The 20,752-nt window shown below is 31.6% G+C and overlaps 1 protein-coding gene across 3 annotated transcripts in view; it reads right to left on the bottom strand.

The window, feature by feature from the left end:
• Nucleotides 1–20,752, bottom strand: part of LOC138307225 (kelch-like protein 26) — a 55,935-nt gene extending 35,183 nt beyond the window's left edge. Inside the window, exons 1-2 of one of the 3 annotated variants that reach the window (XM_069247859.1) lie at nt 20,595–20,752; nt 16,442–18,371 (exon numbers count right to left, since the gene is read on the bottom strand). The gene's annotated coding sequence lies outside the window, so the exon portion shown is untranslated. The other 2 variants (XM_069247857.1, XM_069247858.1) reach the window with 2 other exon arrangements.

Here is a 20,752-nt window from a genome sequence, read left to right as displayed (position 1 = left end):
GAGTGGAGACACATTCAGCCAGTTAGAATTCAGCGTCTGGTTTGGTCCATGCCATGTAGGTGTCGTGTTTGTGTGGAGGCAAAGGGTGGCCACATCAGATATTGAAAGTATGAAAATGAATTTGGGGGTAGCGTTGAAACGTTTGTCTCATCCCAATTCACGGGCAATCTTTGACTAACTCACTGGTAGGAAACGACTCGCGAAATATATACCTTTGTAATGAAATAAAAAAAAATTCTGTAAAATGTTTGTTACCATTAAATTTTGCATATTATAACAGTGTTGCGATTTCATTCTATTATTAAGTTAAATAAAAAATAAGAATGATTTGTAGAAGAATGCTTATGGAGAGGATTTAAAAAAATAGTTTTCGCCAAAAATAATTGATGACGTGAGTTTGTCCCTTCCTATTGCCTAAACACAACTGTGGTAATTTAAAGGAATATTGACAGTATCTTTAACAAGAAATATATAATACATAATATATGTTTCTACATTAACTCTTTCCGATACTGTTTTAAGAGGTCAGGCTATTTAGTTATACAAAGAAGTTGTTTTTGATTTCACAACAACATTTCCCTATCGACTATGCATTTACAATTGACCAGCTTTACATATGTAAGTGTTCTGTTAGAAATGTTGTATTATTTGTGCGTTTTTAGGAATGCATCCTTCTCATTTCGTCTTCGTTTACACATTCAAATATGTTATTAAGAATTCATAGGTCTATTTGTATCTTGAGTAAAGGATGTAGAAAGCAACGTATGTTGTAGGCATGCCTTTGTTTATCAAAACAGTTGGATTTAGGCATTCCAGTTTTTTTTTTGGAACATCGCCACATACTTATTAGCATCGGAGACTCCATGGGGACGGCGCTAATACCGATCGATACACAGATCAACAAGTCAGAGGTCATGAGGTCACGAGGTCAGGAGGGCAAAGGTAAGAACGATTTTTAATCCGGAAATGTAGGTCTACAGAAGCCATTTAACAGAAGCTTTAAATAACGGTGCCAAGTCAGTCCGCGCCCGCGTAGCTACGCTGTGTGATTGTACATGTAATGGCAATAGGTTGATAGATCGATCGTCGCTAAAATCAAGGTCAGATACTTCATTATACTACAGTCTTAAATACCTGCTATAAGACTATACGGTTGAATAATAAGTAGTGATTTAATTATAGTGTAAGAAGTGAAAGTTCACTGTAAAACGTAAACCCTACAGCAGCAAACTGTATCGCAAATATACTGTTATTTTGTCTAACTGTAGACAGTTTATGGTTTTTATTAGTTATACGTCCTATTGAAAGTCAAGGTCATGTAAGGGCATGCCAGGTTTGCTAATGGAGAAAAACCGGAGTAACCGGAGAAAAACCTCTGACTAGTGGTCAGGCCTGGCAACTGCCCCACATGGTATTCGCGACCCAGAGGTGAAGGCATTGTGGTATAATGTCAATCCATCTTAACCACTCAACTATCGAGGCAGCTGCATACAATACTGTTATTTTTAGAAAGGTCAATGTATTTCCTCAATATTTGTTGATGATTAGGATAAGTTCACGGATTTAAGTAAAACGCGACACTATAGCAAAATAAACCACCCCAGAAGTTTAGCGACTCAGTAATGCAACCATTTTCTTAAAATTCCGAAAACATTTAATATTCATAACGGTTAATATCTTGTGCATGACATTTCAACATCTACCACAGCAGTACAAAAACAATAGTATCGCAAGTATCCGAAACTAGTGCAAAATAGTGACAAAGAACATTATAATAATAACTCGGTAATTTAAGTGTAAAAAGTTGAGGAGATACAAGAATTAGCGAAGTGATACTACGCAACCAAACGAATTAAAGATATTTCCATTGTAAAACATGCATAGATATGAGATATATCAACATGAACACATTTTTATATTATACAAATAGCACATACTTTTGACTTGAGAATAATTATTTTCCAAATACAAGTCATGTTATAGTCTTGTATTCTGCATTTGCATATTTCATATTATCTACTCTTGCAGGAAGGTATTTATTGTGACGTCATGTGTTTGCGAGCGTAATGTCATACTTTTCGAAGAAAACGACGTGAATTGCGCCCACAAAATAATGACGTCACAATGGATACACCTACCTACAATGTACCCGCAAAGGAGCTATCTCTGTTATATGCAAAGACAGATTAGTCAAATACGCTGAAGGTGTCAATTTGAATGAATACTTTGTTACACTTACGGTCGATGACACGATATCAGTTTCATAATTTAGTCAGTTTTTAGTGCCTTTGTTCCTGGTATTTGTTTTGAATATTCCATTAATTTGTAATGGGCATAAATAAATGCCGTATCATTATAAAAGGTGTACCATTCAGAGGACATATCCTTAATGCATTACATAAGCTGTTTAAATGAAGACAAGTATACGAGATTCACATCACCAGGTTTGTTAAGATTTTTAGTGCTGACGTGTGATGAGAAAAACGTAATCATTCACATGTTATAGTATAGTGACTATGCATTCTATATATGCTTAAAGATGCAATAAGTTGATTTATTTGAATCGTTAAATCCCAAATAAAAAGCTGGAGATGCTGAGGAAAATTAATCTATATGTCATCACAACAACGTGCTCATTGGTTTAAAAAGAAGATTAATTTTCAGAATAGACATAGTTTCGAAGCTCATGCAAACAAAACCATGTTTTATGTCCATGTGTCAGTTACAGTCTCAAAAAATATGTTGATAAATTGAACGAAAATCCTGAAATGCTGAAAGGAATATAATACAACTCCCTTTTCAAAGTGAAAAAGTCATTTTGAAATCTCATCAAAGGATATAAAAAATTTCATCAAAACATGTTTGAGTAAGACGCTCATAGTCTGGGAAAAGATTATTGGAAGTGAATCGATTTGAAAGAAGAGATGGAACTAATATCAGTGCAGTATGACTGTAAATAGTAATTGGAATTAGGTTTAGCAGATGCATGGAGTAGCTAGAGCTGTATAGCTACATGATAATGTATCTGTAAAAACATGTCAGTGTTAAAATGAATGTACGAATAACTGTTCCAATTAATTACAATATACATTTGTGTTCCATCAAAAATATAATTTCATATGGGTCCTTTTTTCGTGGTTTGCAAATTTTAAAATAATTCTTAAATATCCATGGCTGGCCTAGGGGATAGCGATTCAAACAATATATAAACCAAATGTCGTGGGTTTAATGTTATTTAATAGCACCAACAACGAAATCTACACAACGAGCAGTTCACGGTATACAACACGCTATATGATCATCGCTAAAGAAACACTGGCAATGTCGGAGGCAGATGTATATATGTAACATATTAATTTTAATGGCTATAATAAATCAACGAATGCCTCTGATATCTACAGTCACCCGAATATTCTTTTTTTTTCTGTCGCACATCCTGTCCATAGTTCATTTACTAGTTGGCTTCTTTGAATTTTAATTCCTATTTTATATTTCGTAAACTAAGTAAAATCAATATGTATACAGACTTATACTACCTAACAGGACATTTGCCTTAGGTCCTCTGCTTTAATTACAAACATAGAAATGAAACTGAGGCACTGAGGGAAAAGAAAGCTAGTAAAGACTTATCGGACCTGACAACGTAAATCCCGTCTTTTTATGAGTCTGTAAGTCTTCCTTCCCAGCTCTATTTAGACCACACATTAAATAATAAATTGAAATAAGACTATTCAATATTCAAAAAAAGACATTTGCATTAAATTCACATAATTTTTCAACAATATCTAACATTTTCAGTATGTTTGAACACGTAAATGACGCAGTTGTTTAACGGCGGCTGAATGGCTTAGTGTTAATCGTGCTATATATTTGAAGACGAAAATACGAAGTATCGAAGGATTGGTACTGTCATCTCTGATATTGTTTACTGAAAATAAAAATAATCTGTTACAATATAGCCGACAATCATCTTTCGTTGGATTTAGGGATGATATGATGAAGATTTTTATTGCTTATGCATACATGTTTCATGCACTTAAAAGAGCAATATGGTAAATAGAAATCATGGTGTATTTTTACTAATGCCATTGATATTTGTTTTTAAAATGCAAACTACATTTACAACGCACTCCACATAAATGTTATTGCGTTGATCATTATCTAATATTGTAAGAAAAGAATGATATCTCGCCGAGCCATCGAGATAAAACGGTAGTTGATTTTGGCTTATCTTGGTAACTAAGTCGTAATCGATGCCATTAATTTTTATTATTGTGACGTCACTGTTCAGAAAGCTTTACTGTGTACCAATCACAGGACAGGGTTTACATCGGATGTTCACACGAGGATAGACTAATACATTCAGGAGACTATCTCATGATCCGGAATCACACCATGAGTATACATAGGTAAACGTGATGTAAATACGTTTGGAAGTTGTACACTATTTCAGATTGTGATTTCAACATCTGAATATAGATTGAACAACGATCTGCCTGTGACGAAGTAATGAACTATATATACATTATTCTATCAATTTACTTTACTTGTAAATGTACACCTTTCATTCGGTTTAATTTCAGGAATTCCACCATGTCAGCAAAGGAACTGACATGCTCATTAACTAATAAAATGAAGAAGATAATTGCAAACTTATACAATTGTGCAACTAGCCATTGAAAGGAAAATTCTAAACACATATTTCATTAACTGTATCGAAAATGTGCATAGCGTGGTGTGAAATATTTCAGAGTACATTTACCAGTGTGTTACTGTGAAGCAATATGATTAATATTTGTAGCCCAAATGACAAACTGGTATGAATAATGTCTTACATACAATATGACTTATTTTTATCAAACCAGGAATTATACAGCTTTATGCCAATCCCTCTATCTATCACTAAATATCAATGATTATGACTAATGTGGCAGCACACAGGTGTGTATATTTTTTTGTTCTTTGTCGGGTTTTCCTTTCTCACCAGGTCCTATTTGTTAATATATCATTTTAGACATTGTCGCCATTCAATGGTTTCTTTCAATGTGATGTTATAATTATCATCTCCAATACCACCAATAATCACAAAATGAGGTTGAGGTTTGACAGAAAATGAATAGAAAACCAATCTGATTGGTCTATGTAAAATCCGCCATTTGCTTGGTTTCTGGTTAAGCTGTCTCGCCTGAATAAAAATGTCTGTATGATCTTAAACATAACCGAAATATAACTGGATGAAAAATAAACGTATTCGTCTACTACATGTATACGTATTTTTGGATTTCATTGAATTATTTTTCATTAAAACTTTTTGCAGTATTGAGGTATTTCTATAATAATTATTATTCAAACAAATATTTATTATCGGGGAAAAGTTGGAATTCCAAAAAATAATAAATACTAGAAAAATAAAATGTAAACGTTATATTATCGTAACTATATAATCGATTTTTTCGTACATTTAGGTAGTGACAATTCTGACTGAATGCATTATTTTCGAACAACTTGCTCTTTAAAGATATCTCAATTAATCTGGATTGATGTGGGTGAATTTATGTAAGATTTATTCGAGGCAAATGCTAACCCAAAATCGCATTTCATTATTTTATGAAATTTGATTACTTCAGAATCATTCTGTAATGAAACAATACAAACCGTAAAATAAATTACAAAATTCAATGAATTTCTGTTTAAGGATTGATTCGGATTTTCACCTTAACGTTACACTGTTTTTATGCCTCAAATATAAATAAAACAACTACTAAGTTGTAGTATAATTCCCCATAATATTATGTTTTAACAATAATAATCGAAGTAACAGATTACACTATAATGTGCCAATTTAGAATAAGCAAACTGTCAAAATAGAATTAAAATGACAAAAAGTGTGTTGATGAAAGTTTGGATATAATCTGAACATAGCTTTGTTTCCTTGATAAAAAATTATTCGTTATGATTCAAAGAATGCATTCAAAATTTTGAACAAAATGACTTACAATATATCCCTTTAACGACACTCTATATTTGACGATTATTATTTCAATCCTTAAACAATAATTGAAAAACAAAATATTCATGCAAATTTCCAATGTTGTTAAGATCGTAATACATGGCAATCTGATTAAAATACAGATCCTTATTATCACTACGTTTGATATGAGGATCTGACAACATCCCATTAGGGGTCACATCAGGATGACCTTTGGAAATGACCAATCAAATTGGCATTGCCAAAATCTTGACTTGGGACGAACTAGTTTGAAAACGCTGCCCGAATTATTTTCGTGTACGTCTCGCCCAAAGTGCATTTATGCTTACTGGGACGAAATAGCGTTATCAATTGACGAAGAAATGTGTAGAAAATTTATTTGATCTAGAGTACACGTGGTAAAAGGTCATCCGAACGTGAACCCATATGGGATATTGTCAGATCCTATATTGAACGGAGTGGTAATAAGGATCTGTATTTTAATCAGATTGTATACATGGTTACATGATAGTCAAGATAATCAAGACAAAGATGTCACTTGATGCTAACCATTAAAACAATGTCATACAATACATGGTCACATGGTAGTCTGAACTACCATTAACATAACGTCATACATGGTCGGATGGTAGTCAGGCCAACCATAAAAACAATGTCATAAATGGTCACGTGGTAGTCGGGACAACCATTACAATAACGTCATACGTGGTCACGTGGTAATCAGGACAATTATTATAACAACATAAATGGAATACACGGCAAGTATTATAACAACGTTGTATATGGAGTCATGGTAACCAATACAACCAAATCGTAAATGGCTATATGGTAGTCACATATCAATAAAATATGCCATATGTCAGTCACAAGGTTATTGACAAGTTAACTTCATTGAAGACCATATGTGAGCTCTATCGATACAATCCACGTAAATTACAATAAACAAATTAAGGTCTTGATACAATCCACGTAAATTACAATAAACAAATTAAGGTCTTGATACGAGGCACATAGAAAGATATTATCCCGAATAATACGTGATTTATTCAAGGTCAGTGATCACTGACCAGAAATGTTGAAATGTTTGTAATGCGAAATCAGAAATGTCAAAGTGAGACAAAATTGTGACTGCTCATGTTTTGTGTTACCATCGCCCTTGCCATAGAAGTCCCAAGGGAAATTTCATCTTCATTCGTATCAAGTGTAAAGCAATCATTTCCTCCTCAAAGATAACTTTTTATGTCATTATTATTGATTAATCGCAATTGGCCTATTTGTGAGAGCCGTAAAAGATCATTGTACTCGTTTTTACTTTTTCACAGCCTTGGATATATGATAACTTCAGACAAAATAATTCTAATTCGTATATGCTATTTTACACCCATAGATATTGCAAAAAAACACAACATAAATAATGTACACTGTATCGAAGTGTTATCGTATATCAGGTGATATTGTTTTCATGAATTATATCGGCAATATCATCAGTGCTGAAAAGTGGACAATGGGTTTTCGACGGGGTCATTCGGTAATATCCGTAAAGAAAAGTATCGATATTTATTTTCACAAATTCTATTCATTCAACGACTTTCAATGGTGACCAAGCTATGCACTTCATTAAGTGTTCATTTAAGACAATAGCGCAATGAAATCAACAGGTATCCCATATTATGTTGGTATATTTTAGAATATTATCGGTCAATTACTTGATGTGGACACTAATTGGCACAGCCTACAATATCATTTTTCTTTTTGGCAATACTTTAATATTGTATGTCCGCTTACAAAGAAACTCTTTCGAGTTTTGTATGTTTTAAAATTGTCGGAAAACGGAACTTTTTACATTACTAAATACAACATAGAAATCTTTAAAAAAATGAACTAATTTCTGATTATAACCAAATGCAAATTAAACAGTGCACTCACATGGCATCGTGTCATCTTTATAAAGATTTTCTGCTTCATTACAACTATGATGATAATAACCGTACGACTAACAAAATATTTCATTTCCCACAACGTACATAAAATACTAAGCATATGCATTCCATGTGAAAATGTTGGGTTCTATTACGAAGACGTCCGAAGAGTTCCGAATAAATAATATACGGAACTGAACTAGCGTATGTCAGCCTCATATGCTTAATGTTCCGAGTTTCAGAATTAATTTGAAAACAAAGGTTGATATTCTTCCGCTAAATAAAATGTTTTCAGCTGTAATGACATTGATGATTTCATACACTGCGAGTGCATATGACGGAGAAATATCAAATATGAAGGTCGAATAATTTCTGTGAAGCAAAGTTGGTCTACATATTTTCATTGTTTCGAAGCCTAAAGAATGGAATCAGTATCAACTGAGTTTGAGTTAAGGCTCATATACTCTACTATTGTTAAAACTAATGACAAGCTATATTGCTTGCGATTATGCGTATTGACTGAGGCCTATTTCTTTGATGCATTGAACATAAGTTTCCATTGTTGTAATGATGCCAGTGGCGACTCAAGATAAAGTAACATTAACTTCAGCATCTTATATTTCTGCTGAGGATTCTCTACAATGTGAGTTTACTTACATCATAGACTGTTTTCACCAGAGAAGTTGCTTTGACGAATTATTGCATAGTTAAGCCAACTATAAAACTTTTGTCTTCGTATTTGAAATTGTGTTTATGATGGTGAACTTTGCAGATTTCCAGCTGCAACGCTACCTTACAGATACGCAAATGTACACTGAATTTTTTACCAGGTAGTCGCCGAAAAAAAAGTGTATTGTTCAATTTTTTACCGCCATTGTTAAAGTTCTATGGAATAAATAGAACGCTGTAGTATTTATTTGTATCAGTTTTCGCAAGGTGAATAAAATCATAAAGATCAAGTAAACTTATCCTTAAGCAGGTATCATCCATGTCATCAGTTTGTACCCGTAAATTAATAACATAGGGAGAATATGTCAAAGCATGATGTATTATTTCCTTGACAATAAAACATACTGGTAATTGAAGTGAAAATTTATATTGTAGGCGTTTGATACATACATTTTCAATCCATGTATTTATTAGCAAATCGATGAAACATTAATGTATTATACATTTATCGTTAGAATAGTTGCAGATATGTATCACTATAATACGTTAAATTGCAAAATCACACACAATTGAATTTATGTAAATGAACATATTACGTATTGACATAATGCATCTTGTTGAAAGATTGTATGTCGGAAATGTTCACAAACTTTTATCTGTAAGTAAAATGTTTCTGTGATATATGGCGATATCGCGCCAAACGCAAAAGAAAACAATGATAAAACCAGATATGGATTGATCTCTCAATTTCAGTTGAAATTAGTGTATGCTAAAAGCATTTTCTAACAATGATTTCTGTTGCACTACTGGCAATTTATATCAAAATAAACCGTGTATCTTGGACAACAGCGTTACTCTCATTGAAATCAATGGCCTACAAGATTTATTGGATGGTATTCAAAGCTTTCGGTCAAGTACGGGTTGTTATCTTGTCTACCAATGCTAAAACATTATACAGGTATTACCCACATTTATCTGCCCAAAATGCATAAAAATATCTTCAGATTTAAAGAAGTCAACTATATTTACTTATATATGCTATTCCCATGATTTGAATGCCTACACCTACACTACAGCGGTAGTATTTTGTGTACTGATTACCGCCCACGACAAAGCTTAGTTTGTTTACTGAGGTGTGTCTCAGGTTACCGATTTATAGGAGTGGAAATACAATGATCAGAAAGTACAGGTTTTCAAGTCTTTAAAAGAAAAAAACCCAAATGCAATTACCTAAAACGTCATTCATCTCTCATTATTGCTCATGCATTTGTAGGCCCATCCGAAATTCTGGTGTGATATTTCTAATTAATTTATCATTTAATACCTGTGTAATCGGATATAGTGATATATGCAAATCATTTAAAATATTTTATTATTTTATGCATGCTATTATATTTTATAATTTTACATATATATGGAAACCCTTTATATCTGCTTTTGTGTGCATCGTGCATTGTAGAGTATGTAGCTGCCGTTTCATTAAAATATAGAAACAGTGTATAGAATCTGATATGTATTGAAAATATTTGTATAATTGGGGGCCGCGGTGGCCGAGTGGTTAAGATGTCCCGACATATTACCACAAGCCCTCCACCTCTGGAATGCGGGTTCGAATCCCATGTGGGGCAGTTGCCAGGTACTGACCGCTGGCCGGTGGTTTTTCTCCGGGTACTCCGGCTTTCCTCCACCAACAAACCTGGCACGTCCTTACATGACCCTGGCTGTTAATAGGACGTAAAACTAAACAAACCAAACCAAAAAAGTATAATTGTAAAATAAATGTAACAATATAACACGATTGCAGATACGTGTTGTTTTTTTGTTGGCTTTCGCCATATGGCAAATATTTATTTTTGTAGAATGTTTTGTGAAGGATTTTAAGAAATGATTGATTTAGCGGCAATTTTGAAAATGTGCAATTTATTTGTTGGTGCGGCATCATTTATACTACATATATTTCATTTGTACTGTAAATGTTTGTGATAAGGTTATTTGTCATATAATTTTGGAATTAAAACCAAAAGCGCTGAATCTGTGAAAAGTGGTGAAAAACAGATTTTCAAAGTTTCGAAGGCGGAAGCAACATCTGCAGTTCGATTCTGAGCAACTGTTACGAATTGTACATTACTATTGTTGTTTTTACAGCAAACTATTTTGGATTCTATTACTTTATTTTGTCTGTTGTATTCCGTCATATCACACATAATCTCATATTTATGTAGCTATGTTTGATTCACAATAGTAAAAAATCAAACACAGAGACATAACAGTTTTTATCACACAATCCGCCTGATATCCAGTGACTTCGCCCGTGTAATATTTTTGCGTATGTCACTAGTGTAATATGACCTGAAGAGATTTTCGAGACTTGTTTCATAAAATCTCATATGAAATGAACACTCATGTTTGATCCTATACTTGAATGTGAACTGCCAACATTTATGCTACAACCCAAAAACGATATCAGAAAAAAGTAATTCATTGGAATATTTTGAATTCTTCTCAGCAGAGAATATCCTTAAAGATGCTCCACCGCCGACAGAGCATAAATGATATTCATCATTCGAACAATAATTTGTGTTTAATCATGTATATATATGCCTAATTAACACAAAAAATAACATAAAATAATTTATTTCGCCTTTGGTGCATGCGCAATCAGTACTTCATTTCATATAGAATATAGTGCCACGGAATTTTTTCGGGATGCAATTAATTATTTTTTTTTTATATTTTTAACTTGAAGTAAAATTAGAAGCTCAAACTTTTCAATGGTGGTAATGGTGTAAAGTAAGTAACTTTTGAAACAGAAGAAAAATACTAAATCGTCTGCTCCTGGTTTTTATTGTGAAAAAAAAACCATTTGTCAGCGGTGGAGCATCTTTAAATAGTTTGTTTGATTATCATAAATTTGACTTTAACATAATCTAACAATCATGACTATTACTTTGATACCATGCATTTGAATGCTGTAAGATATCCATTTATCTTATCATTTTTTTTATTTTAGAACATCAAACGATTTGACTTTACCTGCTGATTACAAATCATAACATCCATTACATCATTGGTTAACTTATCATAACACTGCACTGATTATTATGAATACAATAATGACGAGATATCCAAGTTGAATTCATGAAATTTACCTTAATAAAGATGAAAAAGCAAAGTCAGTAATACAAAAATACCTCATTGTTTTTATCATAAGGTCCGATTCGTAGTTGTCTAAATTTTTTTTTTTCATTTCTACACTCAATGTCAAAAGGTAAGATTCGCACTGTATATAGTTTCAATGTTGCATTTCCATCGTAACATTACCCTTATCCATTGTATACATGTTTTAAAAATTTGCTTAATGTACGATTCTATCATGTTAACCAGCTATTAGATCATTTGAATGTTTGAACTTAGTTTACATGTTAATAATTTTCATACATAACAAAGTCTAAATTATCGCAAAATGAAGAATACAGTATGTGCATTCCATTGCAATTACTATTGTTTATTTATTCCAGGTAGAATTAAATCATTAAAGAGAATAATTGCATGTTAAAATGCATGCTTTACATCGAAATGTTATTCTTTATTCATCAATTATTTTACGATTAAAAATCAATTAACTTTGAATGAATGCGAAACCCCCATCCACCTTTCTTTAGGTGTTAAGTTTAATATTAAAAGCAGACGCACTTGAAGAGTTGCTTGAATTTTACGCAATATATTCATCATTAACAAGGAAAAGGCAAATTAACACTTAAATTTTTTTTATGTATTTTCCCATATATTTTAAAGTAAATTCTTCAAACAATATAAAACCAAAATAAAGTTCTAAATCAATATTACCTCATTTATCTTGTAAAGACACGGGTTTTCGCGTTTTTCATAAACCTGATATATGTTAGGCTGATTTTACCATGTCTTTAGAGAATTGACTATACTTAATTATTTAATATTTATAATCGACTTTAAATAACAAATAATACTTTATCGATAAATTCAACAAGTGACACAATGCGTTTTCAAAATCCAAGATAGAAGCAATAATTAGTTTACTTTGCTCTGTTTTGATTTTAACAAGCGAAACATATCACGTCGAGATGACCATGAAAACAATGATATCAAAACGAGTGCACTTGATACTTATTACATTATATGATTAAAATGATTGACTAAAATAAAAAAAAATAAAAAAAACACGGTTAAGGATCTTTTCTGGTGGGCTTTAGTCTCGTTAAAGTTTCGTTTTAACTTTAATCAAAGATTTTTGTAATAAACAAAAATGATTATCTTTATTTGTAGGAAGTTGTCAAATAAAAAATGTTACAAAACTGATTTGTAATATCATATTGATTTTTTATGACTATTTATTGTTGATTTGAGTAATCATTAATTGTTTTATAATAATATAAAGTATAAATATAATACTTATTGAAATGAAATGATTGGCGAAGTTAATGAAAACATTTAAACTAATATAAGTGCAATTTTCATTTCGTTTATTGACATGAATTTAGATATATATAATATTTCTTTGTCGCATACATTGTTAAAGAAAACCATATATTTGATATTTTTCATTGATAAAAGAAATCACTTACGAATTTTTTAATGAACGAATTATTATTTCAAACTAAGTGCATTTTATATTTCGCTTTTTGATCTGATTTAAGATGGATATTACAAATTATTAATTCGCCAATTCTACATTTTTTAGTTCTAAGTACATACATTGTTTAAATAACGTGATAATCAACATTTCGTAATAGTACCTTATTCCCAATACATCTGCCAAAACGATATATGGATAAATGAACTGCTATTTAGAATTAGGTTTCGCTCTGTCGTGTGCATTGCAGCCAAGATTTAAGTCATATAATATAGAAGATGTGTTGCTTGTCTGAATAAATCGCGAATGCCTTACACTGTGAAGCTTTATGTCTGGTAATTCAACAGCTTCGTATATAGGCTAGCATGATTGTGCACTTTTTACAATCATGTAGGTTTTATTGTTTCTTTATTACGATAGTTTGGTTTATACACACAAGCGAATAAAGAACTAATATTGTTTGATATATATAACACGTTTAGCCAACCACTATAGTATCTGTCTATACTAATAACTCGCATCGCTATTTATAAGTATTTTGAGATGAAAAAATGTATATATTTTGTTTTTATATTAAGGATTGATTTCACGGATAATAATGCACTTAGATACTTGTTTCATTCAATAATTAATCGGAATCATTTTCCCATTTGAAGGTATCAACATTTGATAATATCAGCCCACGTCATATAGATTGCAATCTGGAATAATAATATTGAAAGGCATAAAGCGATTTAGATTAAGCTCCACACACATGATATTGTATCTATGATTTCCTACTCCATTTCCATTATTTTTATGTTGATATAAGTTATCGTTGTTAATTAGGTATTCTAAAATATTTATATTAGGCACAATTATTACTTCAACACATACGTTTACTATAAAGTATCACAGTGCTTGAGTAGTCTCACATACATTGATTATCATTTAACAATGAACGAATTGACAAAGGACATTTTAGTATCATTTCATGATTTTATGTTAGCATTTTAATTCGTAAATGCATACAAAGTTATTAAAGATGCTTCTGGTAATATACTAATATTAAAACTACCAATTATTTGAATCTAGCGAGCTTCTCTTAATATAAATATTTTTTCTAGTGAGCTTTTATAAGATAAAATATGATTTTTATTTCTTACGAGCATTGACTTAAATACTATTTTTTCCCAACAAACTTTTACTACATGTAATTTTTTAAAATATTTTCATATGTTGCCAAATATGGCTTTTACAGTAGCAAATTTTTGTTTAACTGTTTTAAGATATCAATAATCCTCATAAGTATCTGTAATCTTAAAGTATATTATAATTGATGTTAAATTCTACACTAACCTTCCATCTAAACATCAGTATTGAATATTTGGTATAACTTTAAATATCAAAACTGTAAAAAAAAAACCATGACCTTCAATACCACAAAATTTTAGAATATTCAGATATGGAAATTGTACGTTATCGGATTAGATTTTCCTTTGATGATCAATTTGTTGTTCGCTTTGTCTATATCTTTCAGCTGGTAACTGGTCAATATCGTAAATGATTATCGATATATACAAGCAGGTTATAGAAACAAAAACTTTATTTAAAAAAATTATCTCACAATTCAATATTTCAATGAATTTAAATTATGTATTTCATATAAAGTAATATTTATTGGCTGTTCATGTATTTTTGTTCTGAATTACAACCTCAATAATTAGAAAAATAAATAATGGCAACAACATTGTTAACGATACATGTATTTCCAAAAAGGTTGATATCTATAAATATGCCGTTTAAATAATAAAACGTATCACTAATTTTAATTATTAAATAATTAACACATATTATACATTGTATAGAAGATATATACGTATCAGACTAAGTATCATATAGTTATAATGTTAATGGTGTTTTATTAATCATATAGTTATTAGAATTTCTTAATGGATGGAGTTTAATTAAATATATATACCAACAGTACCTCATTTAGAAATTCTTGATGGATGCAAAAGATAATGTATAGAGGCCTATTGTTTTCAAATGCTGTATTTCTTATTTTGATATCAGGCAAACATGCATATTTTATCAGCTTTGGAACTTTTGTATTGAACAATAGATTTCTTGTACAGAAATCCCTCAATTCCGACACAGACATTGTCATATTTGAAAATTCTTTGCTATAATCATTTTTGTAAAGCGGATTTATAATATTTTATAACAAATATCTTGCATTTCGTACCTTGTTTTTATTAACACAACTGCGGTAAACATTGTTCGCTTTTGTAATATTTGGTATCGGAAGTTTGAGAGATGATATATTCAATATGAAATATTGTAATCTAAGAGAAAATGATATTCAGCATATGTTAACATCCTCGAGAAAATAATATTTCAGTACAAAGTATCAAGCATGATGGGAATATCATACGGAGTTTAGTTGATAAATAATTAATTTATTTTATGAATTGACAATTATTATTTGACGCACCCTATCCTAATATTCAGATGTAAAATCCTACAAATTCGACCGATGATGCTAATTAATGGATTTGCGTAGGATAGCGCTGATGTACGAGTAAATATACAAATTAAGTTATCTAGTTTGCAGATGCGATACTGTACATGTCTTGGTTAGTGAACCCATCAACATTAGTGTAAGCAAAACGAGGAAAAAGTCTAGTACATGCTGACAGATTATTCCGGTATGCTTGTTGAATATGACTCGATAATTGAAATAACCATTACTCCACAAAACGTGTAAATTTATTTATTATTACCATAATAAATTCAGTTATTTTTTTCTTTTTCTTTTCTTAACGTTTTTATACGTCCTAATATTGTTGATATTAGTAAACACGAATGATGTTTTATATCAATTTAAGAACACATCTGACATTGCCACTCTTAAACACTGTGGTAAAGTAGTATACAATTCCAAACGAACAACCCAATATTAAATATAGTCATTTAAGATTCTATAGACGTGTTCGATTTAAACATTATTTGTCATTGTGAATATATCTGGTTAAAATCAAATTTACTTCAATCGATAGTGTGTTAATATTTGTGCTTGTTGTACAATTATATAATATCAAGTGCACTATAAAGGGCTTTTGCTGATCAAACATCTTATAACGATGCACTAGGGAGGGCTCAACGAAAATCCCATTCAGTGTACAACCATATTATAAACCCACGTATTGCCCGAGTCCGTTTGCCATTTTCATAACCGAATGATTGCAATATTTACCTTTTCTTTATACAAACCTTAAAACTGTCCTTGAGTTCTGGAGCCCACGTTGGTTATGAGATATGGATATCTGCAATTTAAATGAGCCTCGCTGTGTGCAGTGGATCCTGGGATATGCTTTTTACAATTGACGGAAACTTACGACAGTTACCGATACTGCTTCGTACTATGTGAACTTTCTCACGTTTCATTCATAACATTTTATCTGTAAAAACCCTATACGTGTGGGAGTGTTGTGCAAAAAAGGGGAGACAATCTTAGTTGACCGATTTTCGTTAAGTGAAACTAAAATGTGTTTTTCTTTGTGTCGTTGAAATAAAATGATTTGTACATTCCAAGGCGAATTATACGACAATGAAAAAATATACACGTCTAGTCGACACACTAAGTCCAAACTACGTCAGTACTTAAATATTTAACAATAAACTTCTAGACACGCATTGTTTTGTCAAGGTCAGACTATCGCCTTGAGATACCGTGAGGCAGGATTATTTAAAGTACAACACTGTTTACTTCGATAGAAACTACCTGTAGAGATAATGTAAAGTTCAGGAAAAGGTTGTCTTGTGTTATTACAAATCCATGATTCCGGTTTGATAATAATTTAATATAGGTTAAATTGAACATGTTCAGATATCAATAACAATCTGCCTTTTTCATGAATTATATAATGATTATAGAAGTGAATATAATGCATAGAATTTATTTTGAAATGACTGAAAACACAAACGCATCTATAATAAAAATTACTTTGTTTTCCTTATATTAATAGTATCGTAACTGTTTCTTGTTTCCTGTATTGCTGTAACTTTTCAGCAGCCTTTTTGCACTTAATCTATTTAACAAACATTTATGGAAGCAATACCACATGTCTAGTGCCCTGCTGCACGGTATTACCACCACCACCACCACATATATCTCATTTCTCAAATGTAAGTAGAATGTGCACACTTAATGGAAATATATTGTATACACATTGTGGCCCTTGTCCTCATGGTGATCGAAGTAGGTCACTGCATTGTATATTCTATAATATATTATACGGATGAACTATGCAGGTGAATGTGTGTTCAGTAAACAGTGAAAGCATTGGCAAAAGAAACGTGTGAAAATGTTTTTACTCATTAGAGTTATGAGAAAAAATGCTTTAAAAATTGATATAGATTTTAATTCGTGTATTGTGTTTACTTTTTTACATTTATAATTAGAAAGTTGATCTTATGCAAAACATTTCTAATTATTTATGTCTAACAAGGGCCCTTTATTTAATATGATCCAAACAAAATGACATAGAAACCCCTTTTCGAACATACATATGGTAAAATACATCATAAAATTGCTGGAAATAGTTAACTTGAAACATAGACAGTATCTAACATTAGTCATATCAATGAAGATTGCTAAAAATTCAAACTGAACTAGGCAACTGTATACTCTACTGTATACCTACCTGTTGAATAGTTACATCCATGTAAAATCCATTTGAATAAATGATAACATCCACAAACAAAGAATTATTTTATTACATCACATTTTATGATGATTTTCTACTCCATTTCGAAGAAGCAGCATGCACTAGATTGAAACTCTGAAGCTCCATGTGTAAATATGTTTTACAATAAGTAATCCTTTGATACCACAAGTATTTCTGAGTATACATTTACCGCTTCGCAAAAGACTAACACAAACGGACACTCTCTGTAATGATTAAAAACATTCCTTTCACGTCTTTCCCATGAAAGATCAAATTACTTTGTGTTTACATTTTAAAATAAGTAAAAGAAATTAAATAAATAGTGAAACTGTTACAAAAATAAATTGTTATTTCCAGTAAAACAGATACAATTTATTCACCGGCAATGCCTTTATTGAAGATAGATACACGCGTTTCAATGGCGAGCGTGGCAGGGTTTCTACAGTCTTTGGAAAGCGGCAGAGGCGGGCGATCTGTAAAACAAACAAATTGATAACTGATCATAAAAAGTAGTCGTTTGCATGTAATTATTGATTACGTAAAGAATTAAATATATTAATTTAATTTCTTAATGTAGGTGTAGTAAAGCATAATTTTCATTGAAGGTTTATATAGTTTCGTTGCGAACTTTAGATCCTTAAATTCCATTTTAATAGTGGTAATATTCTGGAAGAAAAAAATAAACGCATATTATATTTAAAATAAACAATATTTGTTTTTGAATATGGTGTGAGAAATAGGGTCTACAATGTATAAATTATTATATCTTTGTAATAATTTAATACTGTACATCAGAAATAATATAAGCAGTATGTACCTAATATTATTACTATAGAAGAATTTTTTTCAAGACATAATACATACAACATTTTAAAATGTTCAACCTTTGTATATGGGAGTAGTTAATTTACACAACGTTGACTGAGCCATACGGAAAGTGAGCAAAATTAATTACAAATTAATGAAAAATAAAAATAAAGACAAATTATTGTATTAGAATTAATGCACAGAGCTCATCAAAAAACATTGGTTTTACCATATTGATAACTGCAAGCTCACTCAAAAATATCAAATTTCATTTAAGACAAATATCTACCTTACATCGTCAGAGAATATGTAAATGACAGATTTGGCCGATAGGAGTATGTATGCGTAATTTTAAAAGTAAGTGTAGATTGTCGCGATCATGATAAGACCTTGTTAACATCGTTAATTTAGGGACTCCTTGGTACCGGAGTTTGTTATGTAATAGGTGGAGTGCTGTTGATAATGCCCCTAACATTAGACCACACATGCACAGCGTCGTTATCCCAGCCTTGTTGTTTGTGCACGTACATTTGACGTGTAGAATTTTTAATGTTACTAACAGGGCCTATTTTGATTTTGTTTCATCGCAATATCAAACATAGCCATCGTTATGTCGTTGAAAATATGTTTGATGTATATTTTAGAAGAAACAAAATTCCAAAATGAACCGTGTTTGGGATGACAAATTAAAGTCAAGATGACAGATCATTTGATAATTCGGGCCACCAGGGTAGGACGTTAATTTTGCTGCGCTTTTACGCAATAAGGATGCACATTGTAATGTTTTTATTACCCACACCCTGTGATGTTACTTCATTGCCCCTAAGTGCAGGTTTAATCTGTTCACAGTGCATAGCAAACAGTAGACTTAAGGTCTCTACTGGAGAGCCGCGATAAACATCGTCTGTTTCCCCTATTCAGACAGTCGGAACCCTATTCTCTAAGGCTTATTCAAACAATGAAGTTTACACCTTTGTCACGTCGATTTTGTGATCTGTCGTATTACGTAAAACTTCATGTTAGAATAGAAGAGTGCGAGGTTTACAAATCAATCTTTTAAATAAACCATTTGTTTCTTATTCAAAGTTTCTGTGGTAATCGTTAGAAATCATTAACTTTATTGTAAAAAATGAATGTTTGCGGTCTTAACTGCCATGTTTCATTTTGATCTATTCGCTAAAAGAATAAATCAATACATATGACAGAAAAAAACCTACTTTTGACATCACTCCTCTAAGGACCTAACAGAGTGGTTATGTGACAGTGTGACTCTACTCCGTCACGTTGTTCTAATATCTTGCATGGCGTTTGTAAAATCGTGTCACACACACATCGTGTCACACACAGAGTTTTTTTTATGTAAACAAGTATTTTATATGAATTAAAAGTGCACGCATGTTTGTTTTTCAACTAAAACTACCTATTGGGTATCCGTTGGTTGGAATACGTAATAGCAATACATACTTAAGCCTTGAGAAACGACAAATATAAAAAATGAAAACATTTGTGAATATATTACGTTACAGATATCAAATTCATATTTAAGATATGCCCCAGGTGTGTCACAGGTAAGCCACAAAATTCCCTTTTATCTCTGTATAACAGCGTTAACATAATAATTATAAATGTTGCTACAGTTATGATAAAACAGACTCACCTTATGAATATCTGACAGTCTAGGTGCGAGACATTGTCAATTACGAAAATAAATAAGGCGGTCTACATAGCCACACCACAAACCCCAGAAACTACGCAGTTTGAGCGTATGTACGTCACCCTTACACTGGATTGGAGGAAAACTTTTTCCTTGACCTCTTTATTTCAGTTTTATCGAGAAAACAGACATGTGGTATTACCTAAGGCATTGACAGCTTCATCAATGTACTCACGTATCACACATCTGGCTACCCAATGGACATGTACCGAATTATTGTATTGTATCCTCATCATATTAACACTTTATTCGCCCTTTCATGAGCAGCTATGACAGGTATGCTGGTCAGAAGTAAAGGAAGGCAAGGGTAGACTAACCGGCCTTCTGTTGACG

Source organism: Argopecten irradians, chromosome 14 (genome assembly GCF_041381155.1).
Source record: "Argopecten irradians isolate NY chromosome 14, Ai_NY, whole genome shotgun sequence".
Lineage (NCBI taxonomy): Eukaryota > Metazoa > Mollusca > Bivalvia > Pectinida > Pectinidae > Argopecten > Argopecten irradians.
The sequence above is the reverse complement of the archived record's forward strand: the minus strand, read 5'-3'. Positions and strand labels throughout refer to the sequence as shown.